This window comes from Bos indicus, chromosome 26 (assembly GCF_029378745.1).
Source record: "Bos indicus isolate NIAB-ARS_2022 breed Sahiwal x Tharparkar chromosome 26, NIAB-ARS_B.indTharparkar_mat_pri_1.0, whole genome shotgun sequence".
Taxonomy (NCBI): Eukaryota; Metazoa; Chordata; class Mammalia; order Artiodactyla; family Bovidae; genus Bos; species Bos indicus.
This window is the reverse complement of record NC_091785.1, coordinates 44,539,687-44,557,411: the sequence shown is the minus strand read 5'-3', so window position 1 is coordinate 44,557,411 and position 17,725 is coordinate 44,539,687. Positions and strand designations below refer to the sequence as shown.

At 48.1% G+C, this 17,725-nt stretch overlaps 1 long non-coding RNA gene across 1 annotated transcript in view; it reads left to right on the top strand.

Moving 5' to 3' along the window:
* LOC139179921 (uncharacterized) overlaps positions 1-14,751 on the top strand; it is a 67,789-nt gene extending 53,038 nt beyond the window's left edge. Inside the window, exon 3 of the long non-coding RNA XR_011564218.1 lies at positions 10,405-14,751. This is a non-coding gene — a long non-coding RNA (uncharacterized lncRNA). The remainder of the gene's footprint in view (positions 1-10,404) is intronic.
* The last annotated feature ends 2,974 nt before the right edge of the window (positions 14,752-17,725 follow it).

Below are 17,725 nucleotides of genomic sequence, written 5' to 3'. Positions count from 1 at the left end.
TGAAGCTTAGTGATTAGGTACATGGAGGTTCATTATGCTACTGTCTCAATTTTAGAGTGCTTGAATTCTCTGTTTAAAAAAAAAAAGGTAATTGAGAAATCTGGATTTCTGAAACACCCAAGAGGTTTGAGGATATGTGAGCCTGGACTGAAACACTGGTTTGCTCATGGGTCACTTTCAGCCACACAGAGAAAGAAGGGAGTTCAGCTCTGCCCATTAGACCCTGGACCAAACTGGTAGGAACCTAGTCCGCAACAGCAGGCAGCCCGGTTTTACTTCTCAGGTTCCTCTAACACACAACAGTAATCTGCACATCACCCTAACTCTGCAATTCTCTATGAGAGAGATGTAAATATACTGATCCTAGGACATGTATTTCTGATCTATTTTATTTACATTCTCTATGTTACCTGCTACCTGATTAAATGTCTCTGCCTCCCTTCCTGGAACCGGCAATATCAACAGTCTTGATGTTTTATTAAGCTTTTCAAACATGCCATTGATCCCCCAGCCTGAATACGTTGCTTTGTTACCATGGCTTTAGTCCCAGTGCAGCTTCCGGGGATATTTGCCAGAATATTCTTGGATTCATTTGTAATCCATTTAGTAACTTACATTTGAAGGATAATTGTTTGTGTAATATATTAACCACATTATTATGCCTGTTGATGCTACCTTGGTGAGCTGGTGAATTCTATAAAAAGAACAATAAATAACAATATAAAGTTAACCAAATATGGAAGATTGAGAGGCTAGGCGAGCTTTTATCTGGGGTATCTCTACATTATGCCCAAGTTCCAGATGAAAACGGAAGTGATTGCACAACTGGATTTTTTTTTTTAACCTGCTGCCAAATGTCTACACATTTGGACAGATCACAGAGAGATGGATTATTTTGAGTGATGTGGACACAGATGTGACCATGGACAATTGAAAGAAGACTTGACTCAGGAGATAATAAAGGTGATGTTGAAGAGAAAGTCACAGGGAAACAAGTTTAGAAAATAAGAATATATTATGAGAGGATAAAATGCCAGAAAGTAATAGTGAAGAGATATTTGACATGTACGGGCTTCCCTGGTAGCTCAGTTGGTAAAGACTCTGTCTGTAATTCAGGAGACCCCAGTTCAATTCCTGGGTTGGGAAGATCCCCTAGAGAAGGGAAGAGCTACCTCTCCAGAATTCTGGTCTGGAGAATTTCATGGACTGTATAGTCCATGGGGTCATAAAGTACTGGACACGACTGAGTGACTTTCACTTTCATTTGACATATACACACACAGTCACACAATGTTGAACTTAGAAAAAGCAGGATTCTGGGACAGGGAGGATTTAATTTGAATCCCATATAATTTACATTAGTCTCATGAACTTCTTTACTGGGGCGGGGGTAGGATGAGAGGCATGGAAAGCATTTCTAAGTGCAATATTCCTCCCTGTTTGGATAGCTGACTGACCTCTCGACACTGGCTCATGAATTTCTAGCCCTTGAGTTATGAGTCTGAAATACAAATTGTCCCCCCAAATAATAATAGAAACAAAGTGTATGCCATTTGGTGTGGTATTTCATTTCTGAGGCCAGCCTTTGATCTCTGCAGCATATTGAGAAATCAAGTTACTGGGTGTCTTTTTTTTCCCACTTCAGCCATTTGTCACATATGCCATAAAAATCTGAATTGTCCCTCTTGATCTTTATCACAGCTCACTATTTGCTTTGATCTCTGCCTCTGTGTATGACATTTGTGCATGGTTTCCCCGTTTAATTGTCTGACTTTGGGTTGCTATTTTAGTTTAAAAGTTAAGAATTGTTTTGCATGGATGTGAGAGTTGGACTATAAAGAAAGATGAGTGCCGAAGAATTGATGCTTTTGAACTGTGGTGTTGGAGAAGACTTGAGAGTCCCTTGGACTGCAAGGAGATCCAATCAGTCAATCATACAGGAAATCAACCCTGAATATTCATTGGAAGGGCTGATGCTGAAACTCCAATACTTTGGCCACCTGATGTGAAGAGCCACTCATTGGAAAAGACCCTGACGCTGGGAAAGATTGAAGGCAGGAGGAGAAGGGGACAAAAGAGGATGAGATGGTTGGATGGTATCACTGACTCCATGGACATGAGTTTGAGTGAACTCTGGCAGTTGGCAACGGACAGGGAGGCCTGACGTGCTGCAGTCCATGGGGTTACAAGGAGTTGGACGTGACTGAGCGACTGAACTGAACTGAATATCCTCAAGTCAATAATCCAGGTAAATCATTGGATTTCCCAGTGACACCTGGTCAGTGAGGTCAGCAACGTCGGCCTCCATGCAGTTTTTTCATGTATGTGAATTTCTGAGTTGAAAGGAGATGCATCTCATGGAAAGTTCATAACGTGGTCTTGTGTCTCAGTTGCCTGGATCTGTATAGCAGACCCCGAGGCTGTACACCAAGCACACACCTCATTTCTCGCAGTCGGTCCAGTGCACGTCCCTCAGTTTACCTCCTCCCATGTGGTCACCCATGAGGAGGGAGGAATAGAAAGAGGTATGAGGTGTGCGCGTGCAGCCCGCCTACTCTGGCGATCTTTGTGCACATTTCCTGGCTAGTGGCTCCTTCAGAACCCACCGTTCCACCCCCTAAAGTGGGGTCAGGTTCTCACCTGGGGCTTTGAAATTGCATGTATCAGGGAAAGGGGATAGACATTTCGGGGGCACCATCCATCCATCCATCTGTCCCCACCATCACATATGGGAAGCTGGGACCTAAGATGCTTCCCTCTTTCTGGGCTTTTTAAGACTTTTACTTTTTTTTTCTTAGTTCTGTAGTAGCAAGGCACCTGGGGCTCTCCCAGCTCAGAGTTCATGCTTGTGTCTTCAGGTTCATAGTCCAACTTTGCTTCAGTAAAGGCAAATGGGAAATGCTGGGAGGCAATGGTTGGAGGGAGCGAGAAGGCTGGGGAACTGAGATGTGTTCACAGAGCACCTGAGAATGCAGCTGAGTCCACAGAGCAGTTAGAGGAGGCTAGTGACAGGGGTGAGCACCCTCCGGAGAAGAGGACCCCAGGGTGGTGGTTTTCCCCACCCCAGTCTCTGGCATCCAGCTCAGCATCCTGAAGGTGTGTGGAGGGGAGTGGAAAGTCATGTCCACCCTTGAGGATGGGCCCCCTTCCGTCCTCCAGGGCAGGAGGGTCTTAAAAGCAGGACGGGGTTTTCCAGGAGCAGCCTCCACGGTGGCCCTAACCCAGCAGGCACCCCACGTGTGGGACGGAGGCAGACCCTTCCTCTGGGGCACGTGTCACCAAATGATGATCACGGGTTGGCAAATATCGGCTTGGTGTCTGTTGGCCTGGCACATAGAAGGTGGTTGATGAAAATTTGTTGAACAAATGAGTAGAAGACCATTTTTACTGGGGGAGCTGAGAAAGACCCTCAGCGTTGCCGTGGAGGGAGGCAGAGGCCCCCGAGTGAGAGAGGTGAAGCTCGTTTGAGGCACAAGGCAGATCCTCACGGAGGACCCGAATCAGTCACAAGTGGGCGGTTCAGTGGGAACAAGAGGAGGAGGTCAAATGAGCCGGGTTCAGACTGGCAGGTAGGAGAGGCGGAGTCGGGGGCTGTGGGGAGGCAGCGGGCAGGTGTAAAGAACGGAGCTGGGCAGGGAGGAATCAAACCTGGACTTCTGGGGACTTCCCTGGTAGCTTAGTGGTTAAGAATCTGCCTGCCAATGTGAGAACATGGGTTCAGTCCCTGGGTCGGGAAGATTCCACCTGCCACAGAGCACCTAAGCCCCTGTGCCACAACAACTGAGCTGGTGTGCCACCATGACTGAAGCCCGCCCTCCTTGAAGTCACACACTGCAAGGACTGGGCCTGTGCCCACTGCAACGAGAAGCCCACACACCGCAAAGGAGAGTAGCCCCTGCTCACCACAACTATAGGAAGCCTGTTCACAGCAATGAAGACACAGTGCAACCGAAAATTAATTAATTAAAAAATACCCCCGAACTTCCTGGTATGAAGGCTTCAGGACAGGGAGGGTATGAAGAAGGAGGAACAAAGAAAAAGAAAGAGAAGTGAGAAGGAATGGGGAGGAAAGAGGAAGAGGAGGACACGGGAGAAGGGAAGGAATGAAGAGAGAAAGGAGAGAGGGAAGAAAGATGGGAGGGAGGGAGGAGAGAAGAGAAGGAAGAGATGGAGAGGAAAATTTCCTCCTCTCCTGTTCAGGCCAGGAGGACATGCTTATTTTATAAAGCATCACAGAAGGTGAAGGAAAACAAATAGTGGAAGAAGGGGAGCCGCTGATCTGTGATCTGGCGTGGGGGAAGAGCCGCCACGGATCCGTAATGAAGGCGGGAGATTGACAGTGGAGAGATGGGCCGGGCAGAGGGGTATAAATAGGAGCTCCGGCTTATTTGTAACTTTCATTTTTAGGTAAGGATGATTGGCACATGGATGGCTTGGATGAAGGGAGCCCCCTGATCTTTAACTTGCAGGTCACATGGAGAAAACTTGGAGAAAGCGCTCCGACATGGAGATGTCAACTTGAGTGACAGCCCCGTGCGAGGTGCTTGCACTGGCTGCCTCCTTTACATGCATCACTTCACAGAAATGATGACTGCCATTTGAACAGAAAGACATCCTTCCCGACCGGGGTCAGGAAACTGACAGGGCCCACCCATTAATAGAAATAACTGTCATTTAAAATAAAATGCTTGGTGGAAAACTTCAGAAATCTATTAGATAACAGGGGGCCCATGGTCGGGGCACCCATGAATCACGGGCGCTCAGATATGGTGGCGGCGAGTGGGAGACAGTTACACCCGGAGTAGTTGATTCCGCTCGTCAGGTGGCTTCTTCATGCTGACGTGTCAGCCGCTTCTCCTAATTTATTGCCTGCCTGTGTCTTAGTTAGGAGCTTTCCCTGTGGGACGATGGAATCTGAAGGAAAAGAGGAATGACAACATAGTTTTGGATTTGAAGCCTTCTTACAGCAAAAACTCTTTGGTGGTGGAGTTTCTTTGGAGAAGATGCTTTCCTGATAAAATAACAAGCTGTGCTCACTGCTGAGAGAGGCTCAAAGCCCAAGACCTCCTCTGAACTTTCTTGATGTATAATTTTTTTTTGATGCAAATGAAATATTACATTGCATTGAGATATTTTCCTACTGAAGAGGATTATATGATATTTAGGAATTTTTTCTTGAACTTTAAGTAAGTTTCTTAATTAGAGGGTCCTAAACTATATAAGGGGCTTCCCTGGTGGCTCAGTAATACAGAGTCCTCCTACTTATGCAGGAGACATGGGTTCAACTCCTGGGTCAGGTAGATCCCCTGGAAAAGGAAATGGCAACTCACTCCAGTATGCTTCCTTGGAAAATCCCATGGACAGAGGAGCCTGGCAGGCTATATAGTCCCTCAGGTTGCAACAGTTGGACTGGACTTAGCAACTAAACAACAAAATTACACATTAGTGATGATGCTTGATAATATGCTAGCAAGAAATGGTCTTTTATGGCCTATTGCTGGGTGTGTGATGTCTGGCTTGTGCTCAGGCTGATGGTATAAATAGAGAACCCGGGTGTTGTGCCCTCTGTCAATCGTCTCATGAGATATGATCTTTAGAGCAATGGTAAGATGAGTATTAACGGGACCCTGTTTTACCAGGATACAGCTGAAGTGCTGAATGGTTAAGGGCTCTCCAAAGAGCAGGCTTCAGCAACACGTGAACCGTGAACTTCCAGATGTTCAAGCTGGTTTTAGAAAAGGCAGAGGAACCAAGGATCAAATTGCCAACATTCGCTGGATCATCGAAAAAGCAAGAGCGTTCCAGAAAAACATCTATTTCTGCTTTGTTGACTATGCCAAAGCCTTTGACTGTGTGGATCACAATAAACTGTGGAAAATTCTGAAAGAGATGGGAATACCAGACCACCTGATCTGCCTCTTGAGAAATTTGTATGCAGGTCAGGAAGCAACAGTTAGAACTGGACATGGAACAACAGACTGGTTCCAAATAGGAAAAGGAGTACATCAAGGCTGTATATTGTCACCCTGCTTATTTAACTTATATGCAGAGTACATCATGAGAAACGCTGGGCTGGAAGAAGCACAAGCTGGAATCAAGATTGCCGGGAGAAATATCAATAACCTCAGATATGCAGATGACACCACCCTTATGGTAGAAAGTGAAGAGGAACTAAAAACCCTCTTGACAAAAGGGAAAGTGGAGAGTGAAAAAGTTGGCTTAAAGCTCAACATTCAGAAAACAAAGATCATGGCATCTGGTCCCATCACTTCATGGGAAATAGATGGGGAAACAGTGGAAACAGTGTCAGACTTTATTTTTCTGGGCTCCAAAATCACTGCAGATGGTGATTGCAGCCATGAAATTAAAGGACGGTTACTCCTTGGAAGGAAAGTTATGACCAACCTAGATAGCATATTCAAAAGCAGAGACATTACTTTGCCAACAAAGGTCTGTCTAGTCAAGGCTATGGTTTTTCCAGTGATCATGTATGGATGTGAGAGTTGGACTGTGAAGAAAGCTGAGCACCGAAGAATTGATGCTTTTGAACTGTGGTGTTGGAGAAGACTCTTGAGAGTCCCTTGGACTGCAAGGAGATTCAACCAGTCCATTCTAAAGGAGATCAGTCCTGGGTGTTCTTGGAAGGAATGATGCTGAAGCTGAAGCTGAAACTCCAATACTTTGGCCACCTCATGTGAAGAGTTGACTCATTGGAAAAGACTCTGATGCTGGGAGGGATTGGGGGCAGGAGGAGAAGGGGACGACAGAGGATGAGATGGCTGGATGGCATCACCAAGTCAATGGACATGAGTTTGAGTGAACTCTGGGAGTTGGTGATGGACAGGGAGGCCTGGCGTGCTGCAATTCATGGGGTCACAAAGAGTCGGACACAACTGAGTGATTGAACTGAACTGAACTGAAAGAGCAGCCACCCATCTCAGACTCCAGGTAACAGGGCCACCCAGAAAGGCCAGTTTACATCCACCACTTAGATGAGAAACCTGAGGCTCAGAGGTTGTACAGCTGAGAACAGGAATTCATCCATCGTGTATCATGCTTGAAAACCTACTGCAAAGAGCTTTCAAAGAAGACCCTCTCTGTCTTCAGTTGCTCTGTAATGAGTCTCCACAAATGTAGTGACTTAGAAAAACACCCATTATCTCACAGTTTCAAAGGCAGAAGTCCACTGGGCTCAGCTGGGCTTGGTTTAGGATCTCACAAGACAGAAACCAAGGTATTGGTTGGCTGGGCTCTTCTCTAGAGAAGAATCTGCTGTTCAGGTTGTTGACAGAATTCTGTTCCTTGTGGCTGTAGGACTGAGGTCCCCAACCCCTTGCTGACTATTGGCCGGGGTTACTTTCGGCTCATACAGGCTACTCTCCAGTCCTTGCATGTGGCCCTCTCCACCTTCAAAGTCAACAGTGATGCATTGAATCCTTTCTGTGCTTTGAATCTCTCTGATTTTGCTATCTGCCACCAACCAGAGAAAAGTCTCAGATTATATTTAGGTGCAAATGGATACTCTCCCATCATAAGATTAACTGATCAGCAACCTTAATCACAACTGCAAAACCCCTCTGCCACATCACATACCATGATCGTAGGTGCTAGCTCATCATACACATCATATCACAGGGAGGGAACCTGAGAGTGAGGGTCCTCTCAGCATTCTGCCCGTCACAGGTCATGGGCTGGGACTGCTGGCCCTTGAGTACTCAGCCATGCACCCTTAGTTCGGGTGTACGCACTATTTTCTTCCAGGAGGTTGAAGCTGAACCTAGTTCTGCTCAGGGCACTCATAGTTCCTGAGCAATAAAGGATGGCCAGATGGAAAGAACATAGACCCAGGGATCTGGACATCCAGGTTTAGCCCAGGCTCTGCCACTCACTCACTCTGGGACCCTGAATAAGCAGCATCACTATGCTGTCTGTAAGGGATGATTGCTTGAGAATCAAAATACAAATGTCTTTGAAGGTCCTACCATGTGCAAATACCCTACTAGGTGATGAGGATGACCCAAGGAAGGAATGAGGCATGCGTTCTGCTCTCAAGGAGCTTATGACCTTGAGTAAGGACACAGCTCACCAGCCAGAGTCCACAGAACCAATTCCCCATCAGTGCCCAGCTGGCCAGTCCTGTTTTCATCCAGCCCCCTGCTCCTACAGATCTGACTGAATTACAGTTTGCCATCTAGGCGGGCCACATCCACCCCCTGGCCGTTCTCATTGCCCAGTCTGCTGGAGCACTCCTTCTCCACGCAATACAGGCTCCTGCCTTGTATCTACGTGGCTGTGGAGGGTTGGGGGTAACTTCAGGGCCACAGTGTAAAGGAAGGAAAATTTTAAATAGACCCCAGAACTAATATCTCCTAGACTCTATGGCCATCCCCTTGGCAGGGGCCCCTTTGGTTCTCTCTCTCCTTACATGTCCACTGCAGATGGCCATGCTTGGCAGAGGCAGCCGGCTCCTCCCAGAAGTGAGAGATGGCTTTCGTCATCTTCCTCTAATGAGATTCGATTCAAGGTTATGTGCTTCCTCTCCATCCAGAGAAGGAAAGAAACCCATGCCCCGATTGATTTCCCTGACAAGATGCAGCTCCCTGCCTGGCAGAGACCTCTTGGCACAACAGCTCACAGAGTCTGATCATGTCAGGGTATCAGCCTCCCCAGCCCAGAGCAGGCTTGGGGCTCCATGCTGTGTGATCACGGGGATACTGACATGTCCTTCCCACCCCCAAACGACCAGACACCCAGTCTTTTCTCAGGGACAAGGTGAGACCCCACCTGTAGCTAAAGAAGAAACAGTGGGCCACTTTAAAATTGCAGTTCTCATTTTTAGCCATCGAGGTTTCAGAAAAATAAATATGTTATTTATTTATATATAATATGTTTGTTTGCTAACTGGGTGCACTGGGGCTAAACTTAACACTGTTTGTTATATAAATTTATGTATATAAATATATAACATATATTATATAATATAATATATAGCAATATATTAATATATATAACAAATACATAATATAATATGTAATATATTGATTTATATATAATATATAAAATATAATATATAACATATGATATATTAATATATACTATATTAAATAATAAATATATAATATATAAGAATATATAATATATATTAATTTATATAACAAAACAGTGTTAAGTTCAGCCCCAGCGCGCCCAGTTGGCAAACATCGGGAGCCATGGAGGTGTGTCCCGGGTTGAATGCCCTGGAAACAGACTCTGAGAGGGAGGGTTGCATGCAGCGGTGTCCCTGGGAGCGAGGTCTCAGGAAGCAGGGATGGGACAGGGGAAGGGCCCGCCGTGCAGAGGCAGCCCCGGCCCCAGACGGTCCGACAGGAGCTCTGAAGCCAGAATGTGCCCAAATTGAGGGAAATGGGCTGAACTTGATCTCAGCCAGTGAGGGGCTGAGGCTCCCTTGAGGCACATGACCTTGAGCCAGTGTGTTCTCTGCAGCCAAAGGCAATCGCCAGGGAGGCCTGCCTCTGTGAGCAGCAGGGGTCGTAAATGCCTGGGCAGAATACCCTTATTCACTGTTAGGAGGTGCCAAGAAAGGGCTGAGAGTTACAGAGGAAGAATAAGTCCATCCCAGGAAGGCTGTCTGGAGACGGAGCATATGAGCAGCCTTTGGAGGATGGGTAGGGTTTGGAGGAGGAACCGCCTCACAGATACGGTGGGCCGGGACCTGTGCCCACCGGGCAGCCCACTTTGATGGTGCAGACTGCCCACAGCTCCTTCCATCTAGGAAAGCAGGAGGCTGGGGCTCGGGGAATGCCAGGATACCAGCCGTTCTATCAGGGTTTGACCCCGTGATCTCCCATCCGTCAGGAAAATGCACGGGGAAATAAAAATAATGGCGAGGTTAATTAAGGGTGCCTGCAGACTTCTTTTTAACCTCCTCCACTTCACTATGTCAATAATAACTCGAGAGTAGACTTTCCCCAGGATATTCCAAAGCGTGACTAATTGCAGTAACACTGAACACATTTTCCCCTACTCTGCATCCCCTCCAATTTGGAGAATGATTTTGCCCTTTTCCAGATATATGATGCAAAGTGGGTGAGTGCATTTGAACATATTTACATAGTAAAAGCTCAGATGCTAAGACCTGGGCATGGTTAGCCAATTCTAGGCAGTTCTTTAGAAACCAGACTCAGTAATAGCCTGACAAGTGGGTGCCCTATTGGGGTGTGAGGGCATAGACCAGCAGAATCCCCTACTTGCATTTATAAAAATGCCTTTTTGAGAATTTATCTAGAATCAAATATGCAAGTTTTCTTTTTATGAAAGTGAAATTTACTTTTAAGACGTTCACATCATTTTTCCAAAGGCCATGTAAATACACTTATTGGTTAATTTTTATTTTAACTCCTGCAGCACAAGCCTCTTGGGCCATGTATGAGTCCAGTGAGGATCAGGCAGTTTATGCGGCCTCGTGGGAGGTGATGCATGTCTGGAACCCATCAGGGACTCAGACGACTTGCAGACTGTGCTTACCACATGCCTGTCAGCCCAAAGCACCGGAGAAGGAAGCCTGCTGCGTATTCATTGTGTGCCCCGAGCAAGGTACTCGTATAGATGACCAAAATGGCCATCAGTTATTTACTTCCTCTGTCTACCCCCATGGCTTGTCCCTTCCCACGCTGGCTCTGGCTGGCTGCATGTCTTGCTTTGGCTTCTGGGACATGAGCAAATAAGCCACTGAAGGCAGAGAGAGTGCCTGGGATTGCTCTTTTGCTCCCTTTGGAACCAGTATATCCACGTGTAAGCAAACCGCACGTAGTCTGCTAGTTGAGGAGACACGTGGCCTGCTGCTGCTGCTGCTGCTGCTGCTAAGTCACTTCAGTCGTCTCTGACTCTGTGCTACCCCAGAGACAGCAGCCCACCAGGCTCCCCCGTCCCTGGGATTCTCCAGGCAAGAACACTGGAGTGGGTTGCCATTTCCTTCTCCAGTGCATGAAAGTGAAAAGTGAAAGTGAAGTCGCTCAGTCGTGTCCAACTCCTAGCGACCCCATGGACTGCAGCCTACCAGGCTCCTCCATCCATGGGATTTTCCAGGCAAGAGTACTGGAGTGGGTTGCCATTGCCTTCTCCGACACATGGCCTAGCCATCTCTATTGTCCAGCTGATGACCAGCCAACCACCACACGGGTGGGTGAGGCCATTTCAGACCAGCAGTCTCCAGCCAACTTGCCAGCTGACCACGGATGCATACGGATCTCAGCTGAGATCAGCTCAAAAGAGTCCATCTAGCCCAGCCTCAGTTGCTGATGGGCATCGTTGTGAGCTGGATAAACGGTGATGTTTAAACACTAAATTAGGGAGTGCTTTGTTATACGGCAAAAGCTAATTGATTCAGTCCTAGCCCTCAGTCTCTTCATCTATAAAACAGAGAGTAATTACTCACTTCAGAGGATTTCTTGAAGCTGAAACGAGTCCTAGCCTATAAGCAGTGTTCAGAATTTGCTCCATCCTTTTCTGCAAAAGATGAAATGTTGCAAATTGACCCCAATTCTTTGCTCCTCTCTCCCACCACATTCTTGTCATGGCCCTTTCAGGGGAGTGTTGACTTTGGGCTTGGCCCTATGACTTGCAGGCTTCCCAGATGGTGCTAGTAGTAAAGAATCTGCCTGCCAGTGTAGGAGATGTAAGAGACATGGGTTTGATCCTTGGGTTGGGAGATCCCCTGGAGGAGGGCATGGCAACCCACTCCAATATTTTTGCCTGGAGAATCCCATGGATAAAGGAGCCTGGTAGGCTATAATCCATAGGGTCACAAAGAGTTGGACACCACTGAAGCAACTTGGCATGTACACATGTCATGACTTGCTCTGGTCAATGATAATTATGGGCAGAAGTGACAGTGACTGGTTTGAACCTCAACTTTGGGCCCTCCGTGGGCCCTCCAGCCCCAGTCATTGTCATCCGAGGAGCATCCTATGGATCAGCCCTGAGTGCAGCAGGAGGAAGAGACGCAGGTCCTTGCAGAGCTACCACCAAAATCCCCCCAACCAGAGCAGTCAGAAGCAGATTCGTTGACACCAGATCACCAATATATTGGTGAGGGTTGGGATAGTTTGTTATGCAGCATTATTGGGGCAGTGGCTAACGGATGCAGATAAGATCCAAACTCACTGACCACATCTGAAAGGCTCTGTTCTGGTCAATTCTAATCAAGGCCAAAGGAGAGGGTTATAGCAGGGACTGGCTCCTTCCTTCTGCCACGTATTTTCTTACTCAAGAAACCCCTACAGACCACTCTGTTGGGAGCAGCAGAACTGAGAACCACAAGCCTTTCTACATTTGACAGACAGTCTGCCACGTGTCAGGGACTGTGTCAGCCCTCTACAGGCACCGGGACTCCTAACACTCACAACAGCATTAGGAGGTAGGTTCTAGCCATACCCACTCCCCAAGTCAGGAACAGAAGCCAGTGGGGTTGGGAAACGTAGCCAAGGGCAGGAGAGCCAGGAATTGAAATCCAAGACCCAACCTCAGCAGTGTCCCCCACTGATCAGAACTCAGCAGCCTAATTCCACTTGGTAAACCCCAAATCGCCTGGGTTTCAGCTGCTGCCAGACTCAGCCAGCGCTCTGTGCTTACTGTCGATGTCTTAAAATAAAATATCTCAGTTTATGAACTCAAGAATGCCTTTGTGAAGGAAACATTTCCTTATGTCCAGATTCTGCATTCATAATGGGAGTTCCATGAATCACTTTATCCCCTCTTCTTTTCTTTTTTGGAAACCTCTGTTGCAAGTGTGCAGCAGAGCACTCATTTCTGTGAACACATTTAATTTTCACATCTGAGTTGGTTGCAACTTCTAAAAGAGCAGGTATTGTCAGGCAGAGCGGAGCCTTGGTGAAGAGCTAGTGAGTTATGGAAATTTCCTGCGACGGAACAGTCTCATTGGAACTCTGGTCCTCTGCTCATGCTTTTCTGCTGCACAGATGATACTACCAGTAGGAGATCGTATAATTTATCCACCAAACTGGGACACCTGTTACAGTGAAAAGGGCTTGGGAAAATAGATGCAACCTGAGACTTTTCTGGGCAAACCAGGATGTGTGGTTACCCCACCCCATCAGGGAACTTTACAAAAATAATAACTAACCTTTGTAAAGGACTTTATGGTTTACTAGCCATTTCTATTGGAGAAGGCAATGGCAACTCACTCCAGTAATCTTGCCTGGAAAATCCCATGGATGGAGGAGCCTGGTAGGCTGCAGTCCATGGGGTCGTGAAGAGTTGGACGCGACTGAGCGACTTCACTTTCACTTTTCACTTTCATGCATTGGAGAAGGAAATGGCAACCCACTCCAGTGTTCTTGCCTGGGGAATCCCAGGGACGGCGGAGCCTGGTGGGCTGCCGTCTATGGGGTCACACAGAGTCAGACACAACTGAAGTGACTTAGCAGCAGCAGCAGCAGCAGCAGCAGCCATTTCTATAATGTGAAACATTATCATATCAGAGTATGGTTTAACAGGTGAGAAATCTGAAGGCCTGGAATTTGAAATGCCTGTGGAAAAGCATGCACCCCGCAAAATGGGGGCTAGAACGTAGCTTTCTAACTCCAGATTGTTAGGATTTTGTTGGGTCCTTAAAATTGTTTTCCATGGCCTGTGCATAGAAGTCTACTTGCTAAACATTTGTGGAGTGAATGAGTGAACGCAGCAGTCGAGAAACAGCAAGACACGCAACGGCGCTGTATCTTGTGATTCTGAGAAGGACTCAGAGGTAGTTTGTAACGTACAAAATGGCTCTGTTCCCTTGGGACTTCTCTGAAATCGCCTAATAACTTAATTGCTCCTTAATAAGAAGGGATTCTGCCAATATCCCCTTCGTCTGCTCTGGGGTTGCTAGAAATGAGTACTTTGTTCTTTCCGGCGTGGGAGGATTTGGTTGATCTCTGTAATCAGCAAAGTGGGAACGATGTCTTTTTTCTTGTGTTCTCGGCCTCCCCTCACCCCCTCCAGCTATCCTTCCTGCTTTTGAATGTTGAGATGCTCTTTCATTTGTGATCCCCGCCTTCCACCCGGTGTCAGCGGGGGTTCCGCTACCTTTTATGAAGGTTTTGAAAGGCTTCCTCTTCCCCTCCAAAGTTTCCACTGAGGCTGTGTTTGCTGTAAACACTTACAAAGTTAGTTAAGTGGTGTAATTCCCCGAGCACTTCTTTCTTACATTAGCCTTCATTTTTTTCTGGAGAAAAATGCTTTCACTCCTGAGAACCGGAGACAGCAGGGAGCAAGGCGAACGGTATGTCCTACTAAAATGTTTTGGCCATGGCATTCTGTGAATAGAGCTTTTAATGATTTTTTAAATAGTAATGTCTTCTAGACATGAACTCACAAGGAAGGAAAGAGAGCACCCATGTCTCTGTGCCCAGCCCTCGGGGCTTCCATGACAACCTGCCTGTTCATAGTCTCCAGCAGTTCAGCAGGTGTCTCAGGGGCTTGCTTTGATCTTCAGGAAGACCTTTCTCTGCCTTCTTGGACTAATCGAGCCACCCTTGCCCACTCCAACACGGGGTGAAAAAGTCCCGAGCAGAGGACCTCTTAGAACTGGACCAGAAGCCTGTGTTTGGGTTCAGCCATGGCCACAGCATTGACCTTCACCATCCAGCCAGACGGTGAGGTTGCAGGACGTATCCAGGGTGTTCAGCATGTAGGAAGCTGAATGTGGCTGTCAGCGTTTGCCAGTTAAACAGACTGAAATAAAAATAGAAGCGAGGGGTCGCCCAGCCCAGGGCTTTCAAACAGTCTTGTCCCCACAAGATGTGGGTGTCCCTCCCAGACGCCCAGCCTCCTGGCCGTTGGCTCTCCTGGCCTGGCTCCTTCAGAGGCCTGTCTGCCAGTACTGGGGTCGAAAGGGCCTTTGAGGTCATGTTCCCTGGGCTCAGCTCTGCAATGCATTCGTCAGGTTCTCCAGAGATAGAGAACCAGCAGAGGTAGAGACAGAGGTGTAGGTGGAGATACAGACAGATATAGATATGAGGAGATTTATTACAGAAGTTCTTCAGGTGATTATGTTGCAGCAAGGAGGATCCTTTTCAGGGTCTGAAAGTGGGCTGTTGTCTAACACTCACTAAATGAACTGTCCAGGAGACACGTGGGCTGACAAAGCAAGAGACTATATTGGGAGGGGGCACCTAGGCAGAGAGCAGCAGGTAACCCAGGAGAACTGCTCTGCCACGTGGCTTGCAGTCTCAGGTTTTATCGGGATGGGGTTAATTTCCTGGTTGTCTCTGGCCAGTCACTCTGACTTGATCGTCCCTGGTGGGACACACTGCTCAGCCAAGATGGATTCCAGCGCAGGGGATTCCAGGAGGTCACGAGGACACATGGGCTGCCATCTCCTCTCTCCTTTCAACCTTTCCTGAACTCTTCCGGTTGGTGGTAGCTGGTCAGTTCCGTGTTCCTTACCAGGACCTCCTGTCACAAAATAACTCATGCAGATGATTACCGTGGTGCCTGACCAGGGTGGGCGGTATCATTCAGTGTTTCCCCTAACAATTATGGAAGCTGAGAAGTCCCGTGATTTGCTGTCTACAAGCTGAAGAACCAGGAAAGCTGGTGGTGTAATTCAATCTGAGTCCCAAGACCTGAGAATCAGGGAGCTGGTTGTGTGAGTTCTGGTCCAACTCTGAAGACTCAAGAACCAAAGGATCAAGGCCTGAGGGCAGAAGAGGATGGATGTCCAGCTGCTGCAGAGAGAGAATGTGCCCTTCCTCTGCCTTTTGGGGGCTTCCCTGGTGGCTCAGAGGGTAAAGTGTCTGAGAGACTTTGTGGGAGATTTGGATTCAGTCCCTGGGTTGGGAACATCCCCTCGAGAAGGAAATGGCAGCCCACTCCAGTACTCTTGCCTAGAAAATCCCATGGATGGAGGAGCCTGGTAGGCTACAGTCCTTGGGACACAAAGAGTCACACACAACCGAGCATCTTCACTTCTGCTTTTTGTTTTATTTGGGCCCTAAACAAATTGGACGATGCCCATCTGCACTGGTGAGGGGTGCTCTTCTTTATTCAGTCTGCCAATTCAAACATCAGTCTCTTTTGGAGACACTCTCATGGACTCATCCAGAAATCATATTTTACCAACTCTCTAAGCCCCCTTAGCCCAGCCAAGTGGACACGCAGAATAGGCCATCACAGACGTACGCATGCTCTAGAACTCCCATGGGATCAGGCTGGGGCTGCATGGGTCCTGAAATTACCCCACTGCCAGCTGTGTCCCCAGGAGCAAGCCTTTCATAAATCACTCACACGAATTCTTGTCCTGGAGGGACCTAATGACTCCCATTTGTAAGAAAAGTGCAGGTTTGCAGGAAGTGAGAATTTCAGCAGGACTCTCTCAAGAAGGGACACCCCTCTGTCTCTGTGCCAGAGTTTGCTCAAGGAACTCCAGAGTATGAATTTCTTTATCAGCACATATGCCCAACAGGTTATCAGCCTTCAACATGACTGTCAGTCTGCAGGTAGCACCTTGGGTGGTATGGCACCTTACACGCCAGCACGCACCTCCACGGCTAAATCTGTTTGCTCACTCACTCAGCGGTTCATGCATCTGCTGAAGGCCCAGGACTGTATACACCCAGACCTGTGCTTGGTGTAGGGACTCAGGCAGGTGACATCCCCTCCCAGGACTCCGGGGGGCACAGTGGGGAGACAGGCCAGCAGCCAGGGTGAAGGCCAGCAGGGGAATAAAGCATCGTCCATCTCCCCCACACCTTTGCTCCCTGAAGGCAATGCCACGTCTTGTTCATCTTTGCATCTGCCTGCCTGGCCCCGGACCCTCAATAGGAGGAACCAATAAAGGCTGCCCTCCCGGACCACCTGGGACTGGGTAGGCCGAGGGTCGGGGGAAGCTTCTTGGGGATGCCCAGCCAGCCACGATTGGGTGGAGATGGGCGAGGAGCAGAGCAGTGCTCGGGGAGGCCGCAGGCTGTGAGACGAAGGCCCCGTCCTAAGAAACTCAAGCAGTGGGCACTGCTGAACCCAGGGGAAGGAGAGGGGGCGACACACACCCCACCAAGCCCGAGGAGCCTCTGGGTCACAGACTAGAGAGGGACGAAGTGGGAAGATAGAAACCGTTCAGCAGTTTGGGGGCTGCTGCTACTGCTAAGTCACTTCAGTCGTGTCCAACTCTGTGCGACCCCAGAGACGGCAGCCCACCAGATTCCCCCGTCCCTGAGATTCTTCAGGCAAGAACACTGGAGTGGGTTTCCATTTCCTTCTCCAATGCATGAAAGTGAAAAGTGAAAGGGAAGTCACTCAGTCGTGTCCGACTCTTAGCGATCCCATGGACTGCAGCCTACCAGGCTCCTCCGTCCATGGGATTTTCCAGGCAAGAGTACTGGAGTGGGGTGCCATTGCCTTCTCCAAGTTTGGGGGCAGGAGAGAATAAAAAACACTCCAGAGTCAGCTGAAAATGAAACCGCTGCATTTTTAGAAAGCACTACATCCCAGATGCGGAAGTGAGCAGAATTGGGGTGACTGTTGGCATCTCCCGAGGTGTGATTATGAGCTGCTTCGAAAAGCCATCTACTGTGTGTTGAGATCTTAAAGATGCCCAGGGCAGTGAGGACCAGGAGAGCAGGGGTCTGGTTCCAGCCCTGCCATCAGTCCTCCATTTGACCTTGGGCAAATCATGTGACCTTTCGGGCTTTAGGCTAAGTGAGCTTTGAATCTGCTTCTGGCT